General features: G+C 44.5%; 1 pseudogene; it reads right to left on the minus strand.

Moving 5' to 3' along the window:
* Positions 1-3,142: 3,142 nt before the first annotated feature.
* Positions 3,143-6,060, minus strand: LOC149801838 (uncharacterized; annotated as a pseudogene).
* Positions 6,061-6,492: the final 432 nt, after the last annotated feature.

Here is a 6,492-nt window from a genome sequence, read left to right on the forward strand (position 1 = left end):
CGAGCTGGTGGGGTTAAAGGTCTGTCCATTAGATGTGCGTCTTGAAATTGTCTTTGTACCTCTTTCAAGGGCGGCCTTGGTTTCGGTTGCCCTGGGCTAGCCCGCCAAAGCGAAAGAAGATCTGCTTTGGGGTTCTGTTTTGACCCATTCGGATGACATTGCCAGTCCAACGAAGCTAGGCCTGAATTAGTTTCGCTTCGATGCTTGTTGTGTTGGATCTGTCAAGGACTTCCTGGTTGCTGATATGGTCCTGGAACTGATCCGCATGATGAATCTCAGGGAGCGCTGTTGCAATTGTTTCAAATGACTGATATGCCTTCGGTAGACAGTCAGACGTTTTACAGCCATGCAAGAGAAACGTGAGGACAACTGCATTGTACACTTTCATCTTTGCTGACAGGCGTATGTCCTTGTGCTACTAGACCTTAGTTTGGAACGTCCTAGTGCTTGGCTGGCTTTATGGATCATCGCAGTCATTCTTTGTCCAAGTCGTCATCACTGGATATTGTGCTGCCTAGGTATTTGAAACTTTCTACATTCTACAGCTGCGTGTCGAAAATGGTGAAGAAGGGTTGTGATGGGACAGTGTTTGGGGCGGGCTGAAAGAGGACTTCTGTCTTTCCTAGGCTAATTGTGAGTCCAAATAGGTTGGAGGCTTCAGAGGACTTGTCCACAATTGCCTGTAGGTGAGTCTTCTCATGGTCCATGAGGGCACAGTCATCTGCAAAGAGTGCTTCATTGATGATTTTTTCCTATGGTATTGGTTTTTGCAGCTACGCGACGGAGACCAAACACTGCTCCATCCAAGCGATATTTAATGTTGATACTAAGGTCAAGATCATGGATGGCATGGAGCAGTACCTGTGTGAGGAAGAGGTTGAAGAGTACAGGGGAGAGTACACATCCCTGTTTGACACCGTCAGATATGGGGAATTTTTCTCAGAGGGTTGATCGTCTGAGAGAATCTCTCCAGCCATGTCTTCGTGGAACAGTCGAATAAGGTTGGTAATCTTCTGATGACACCCAAGTTTCTTGAATAGTACTCAAGGTGTGTCTCTGTTGACTGTATTTAAAGTTTTTGTCATGTCCACGATGACGGCAAACAGATTCATGTTATGCTCAAGGCACTTCTCGTGGACTTGTCTTACAGCGAAGATCATGTCAACGGTGATGTGGTCTGGGCGAAAACCACACTGAGACTCGCAAAGGATATCTTCTGACACTGCCGCAAAAAGTCTATTGATAATGATGCCAGCGTGTATTTTGAGAGCTATGGAGAGCAAGGAGATGCCTCTGTAGTTGCTGCAGTTCGCACGTGTTCCTTTATTCTTAAGGAGGGTCACAATTGCTGCGTCGCGGAAGGCGCCTAGCATCCCCCCTTCCGTCCAGATGCTGATTAGCACATCGTGGAATGCCTCTAGAATTTGTTAAATGAAAGCCTTGTACTCCTCGGCTGGGATACTATCCTTTCCAGGTGCCCTGCCACAGGTCATTTGTATAACGGCCGTCATCAAGATGGTCATGCGTTGGCTGTTGGAATATTTACTCTAGAGCAGATTGGCTGACCGATGAGGGTTGGTTTAGGAGCTGACAAAAGTGTCTTTTTTTCATCTGTCCTTAATGCCAGTCTTGTCCTTTATCAGTGTACTGTCATCTGCAGCAAGCAAGAGGACAGAGCCATACTTTAAAGGGCTGAAGATTGACTTGATGGCTTTGTATAACTCTTTGGAGTTTAGTGTCAGCATAGCGTTGCACTTCATGAGCTTTCCTTTCCCACCAATGGTCATGGATCTTGAGGATTTCTCTCTAAGCCTCAGCTTGATAGGATTTGAAGCGGTCATTTGGGGGGATTGAGAATTTTGTCATTTCGCCAGTCCATGAATGCTTTGTTCTTTCTGGCAAGCGGATCTTCAATGGCACAATTGTTCTCATCGAATCAGTCTTGATGGGTTTGCTTCTTGGGACCCAGAGACACCATAGTTGTTTCTCTTATCATATCCCTGAGCTTGTTCCATTTCTCGGAGGTATTTCCACGTATAAGCCCGTTGGTGGACAGCTTGTAATATATGCTTCTCTGGAAATCGAGATGGGTGGAAGGCTGCTGAAGTTTGACAATATTAAAGGCTGTGCGCACAAGCTTAGAACGCCTTGGGGAAACAATAAAATAAAATATGAAATAAGGGTTGGAATACCATAGAACTGGGCACGATATATAATAAAATAAAGAGCTCCCTCTTTTTAAAATACGACAAGTTAATCAATTACATAAACAAATCTGATATGTGAATAATTCATTTTCTCTCAGAAAAGAGTTAAAAAATTATGCGAAATTCATTTAGCCGTTCAGTTACTGATAGAAGAAATTTAACATATGATTCAGTGACAGTTCGAGCTCAGATTGCCAGCATGATAGCATCACCTGGTGCTTCCGGTCGTTCCAAAATCACTGTTGTTGATCGGTTGGCGTTCGGGCCATCAGACTATGCTCCCTTTACCACTGAACAGTCAGGTATGAAACTAATTTGTTTTTTCCTTCAAATTTCTTTTATCCAACCTAAATACATGCCAGGATTTCCTTCTCCTGAGATCAAGAAATATTCCCACTCCTTTTCATCAGATATCGTCTATCAAAATTCAACAAAACTATCAAATGTCATTTGCTTGATATGCAAACAACCTGCTAACCATAATTCAATGCCTTTCTAGAAGCTACCCCATTCTTAACTGAATACCATGACGTCATTAGACCTGTTTGATTCTATAATTGTCCCTCTGGGCTCTGCATTTACCAACTGGTCTATCAGTCGACACACGTTCTTGATGCTACACAATCTTTTCAGTTGAAAATAATTCACAATTTAATTACAAATGAATTAATGGACTATGCACCTTGTCTTAACTATTTTATTTTGCTAATTAGCGATTCAATGACACAGATTTTCAGCCATAGAAAAGTCAGTCATCTACATAAATGATTCAGATCATTTAAGACAGTTTACAAATTCACGTGGCGATTGTGAGCTAGGTAGTATCTCCTGTCAAATGCCACATATTTGTGTCAGTTCAGTTTTGCCCGTCATCCCTGCCGAGGTATAGGCCGCCCACAACAGATCGCCAGAGGCTTCTGTCCTGTGCCATCCCCTCAAGCTGACTCCAGGTGTGACCCACAAGGTCGGGTCGCCAGGTGTTTTCTTGGTCGTCCCCTTCTCTGCTTGCCTTGAGGGTTCCATTTCAATGCCTGTCTGGTAATGTTGGTTGGCGGCTTACGTAGGGTGTGTCCTATACAGCCCCACCTTCTCTTCTTGATCTCGTCCTCTACCGGAAACTGGTAGGTTATCTGCCACAGGTTGGTGTTGTTGATGGTGTCTGGACAGCGGATCTGGAGAATTCTTCTTCGGCGACTGTTGATGAAGGTCTGAACTCTCTTTACGGTCGACTTGGTGGTTCTCCAGATCTCTGCTCCATACAGTAGGACTGACTTCACGTTGGAGTTGAACAGTCTGATCTTGGTAGTTACGGAAATTTCTTTGGAGCTCCAGATGTTCTTGAGTTGTATGAAAGTTGCTCTCGCCTTTCTGATCATTGCCTTGACATCTGCGTTTTCTGCCACCCTGATGGTTGATAATGCTGCCCAGGTACGTGAAGGACTCCACCTGTTCCAGGGGACTTCCCTGCTGTGTGACTGGGTTGTTACTGGCATAATTGATCTTGAGGATCTTGGTCTTGTGTTTGTGGAAGTTGAGGCCAACCTGTGCTGATGTGGCTGCCAGTACGTCGGTCTTGTCCTGCATTTGATTCTGACTATGGGACAAGAGTGCTAGGTCATCGGCAAAGTCCAGGTCCTCAAGTTGACTCCACAATGTCCACTGGATCCCATTTCTCCGCCCATTGGTGGACGTTTACATAATCCAGTCGATGGCAAGAAGGAAGAGAAACGGCGACAGCAAGCGTCCTTGCCTCACGCCAGTCTGCACTAGGAAGCTGTCTTTGTGCTGTCCTGCATGAATGAATCTTCAGGACATTCCGTTATAAGTGTTCTTGACCAGGTTCACCAGCTTGGTTGGGATGCCATAGTGGCGAAGAAATTTTCAGAGTGTCTCTCGGTCCACGCTGTCGAATGCCTTTTCATAATAGACAAAGTTGATGTAGAGTGAAGAATTCCACTCCAACGATTGCACGACTATGATGCGAAGAGTAGCTATTTGATCTGTACACGATCTGTTCTGCCGGAAGCCCGCTTGCTCATATCGTAACTGTGGGTCAACGGCCTCCTTCATCCTCTACAAGAGGACCCGGTGGAAGACTTTCCCTGGTACTGATAAGAGTGTGATTCCTCTGTAGTTGGAGCAGTTGCTGAGGTCGCCTTTCTTTGGGATCTTGATGAGGTGTCCCTCCTTCCAGCCAGTCGGTATTTCTTCTTCCTCCCAGATATTCTCAAAGAGGTGGTATACCATTTCCACTGAAGCATCTAAGTCTGCTCTGAGGGCTTCTGCTGAGATGCCATCAGGTCCAGATGCCTTGCTGTTCTTCAGCTGGGTGATGGCTTTCATAATATCGTCTCTGGTGGGATTGTCACAGCTTATGGGGAGATCTGCGTTGGCTGGGTGGATTCCTTGGGGATTCAGTGGGGCTGGCCTGTTCAACAGTTCTTCAAAATGTTCTGCCCATCTATTAATTTGGTGTTCTGTACTTGCTATGGTCTTTCCCTTCTTTTCCTTTACGGGTCTCTCTGTTTTGCTGTACTTGCCGGACAGCTTCTTGGTGATGTCATGTCAGTGCACTTTTTTGTACCTTTACCTTTTTTAGTTCTTGTCCTACTGCTATTTACTGATGCTTTTTCTGTTTACGCTCGTAGATTTTGCGCAATGTTTCGGCTGAAATCCATTCTTTCAGCTGGTGCTTCCTGGGGCCTATTACTTCTTGGCATGTTGATTTTATTGCGCCTTTAACATTCTGCCATCTGTTGTTTGCATTGTCTTCCTCATCTTCAAATAGCTCTTGTAGTACTTGGTACTTGTTGTTATGCGTCAGTCTGTATTCTTCTTTAGTCTTTTGCATCTTTCAACAGACTGATGTTATACTTTGTTTTCTTCTCTTTTCTTCAGCTTAAGTTTCAGCCTTGCGACAAGTAAGTGGTGGTCAGATGCCACATCTGCTCCCCTCTTCGCCCTCATATCTTGCAGGGATCTTCTGAAATTCTTGGCTATGCATATCAGGTCCATCTGATTTTCTGTCACATGGTTTGGTGATAACCATGTGTTCTTGTGGATTCTCTTGTGGGGAAAGATGGTACCACCAACGACCAGGTTGTTCAGTGCACAAAGGTCTACGAATCTCTCTCCATTTTCGTTCATCTCGCCCAGGCCGTGGATCCCCATGGCTTGTTCATATCCTGTGTTGTCTGACCCAACTTTGGCATTGAAGTCACGAATGATGTCTTTGTCTGGGAAGTTCTCTACTATATTCTGTAGTCTGTTGGAAAATTGGTCCTTATCTTTTTTTTCACCGTCATTTGTTGGAGCGTAGCACTGTATGACGTTCATCTTTATTTTCTCCTTCTTGGTCATAAACGTTGCCGTGAGGATTCTGGGCCCATGTGGTTCCCATCCTATCAGTGCATTGTATGCTTGCTTTGAAAGCAAGAGCCCCACCCCCTGTGTATGAGGCGCGTTATCTTCCTCATGTCCTGAATGCAGTAGCATATCTCCTGTCATCAGTCTTCTTTGTCCAGATTGAGTCCATCTTGTCGGACTAATGCCCAGTAGGAAAAGGTTGTAGTTCCTCATCTTTGCTGCTACCTCTGCTGTTTTTCCTTCCTCATACATTGTCCTCACATTCCATGCTGCGATTTTAATTCTCTTGTTTGATAGAAGGGTGGTCTGCTTTATGGCTTCCGCGGGCTCGCGGCTTTCATCACACAGCATCATAAATCTTCCAGAAGAAAACCGTTCCTCCCTCAGGCTTTCATTTTCTCATTTTTCTTCTGTTGGCGTTTTTGTAGCAAGTTGGGTTTTACAGGGTCGGGTTGCTAGCCCCACGCCCAACCCTCCTCCTTTTACACCCGGGCTTGGGACCGGCAATTGCGGAGTTACATATTTGTGTGGGGTAACATAATAATCATTCCACCCGAGCTGAGAAGTATTCGTTATTTCCATCGCGCTGATTGTCCCTAATAGCTTGCCCACCGTGCAATATTGGGTTGGCATTCTTCTCGATAGGTTCCACGATGAATGCAAAACTGGTGAACGTACCACTATATATGATTTAATCTCAGTCGTGAATGAAAATGGAGCAGAAACTATGTGGACCTAAAATACATAATTCTTCTCATTTTTGGTTTCTTGCACTTTATACTTTTAACAGACAAAAGCGAAGCCAATACGTTTAATAACAATCAATAAATAATGTATTTCCCTATAGTACACCATTATAATTTAAAAGGAATTTACGCTACTGTGATTAAAGTCCCAAATAATCATAAAAGTTCCTTTA

This window comes from Sinohyriopsis cumingii, chromosome 4 (genome assembly GCF_028554795.1).
Source record: "Sinohyriopsis cumingii isolate HCF-2022 chromosome 4, ASM2855479v2, whole genome shotgun sequence".
Classification (NCBI taxonomy): domain Eukaryota; kingdom Metazoa; phylum Mollusca; class Bivalvia; order Unionida; family Unionidae; genus Sinohyriopsis; species Sinohyriopsis cumingii.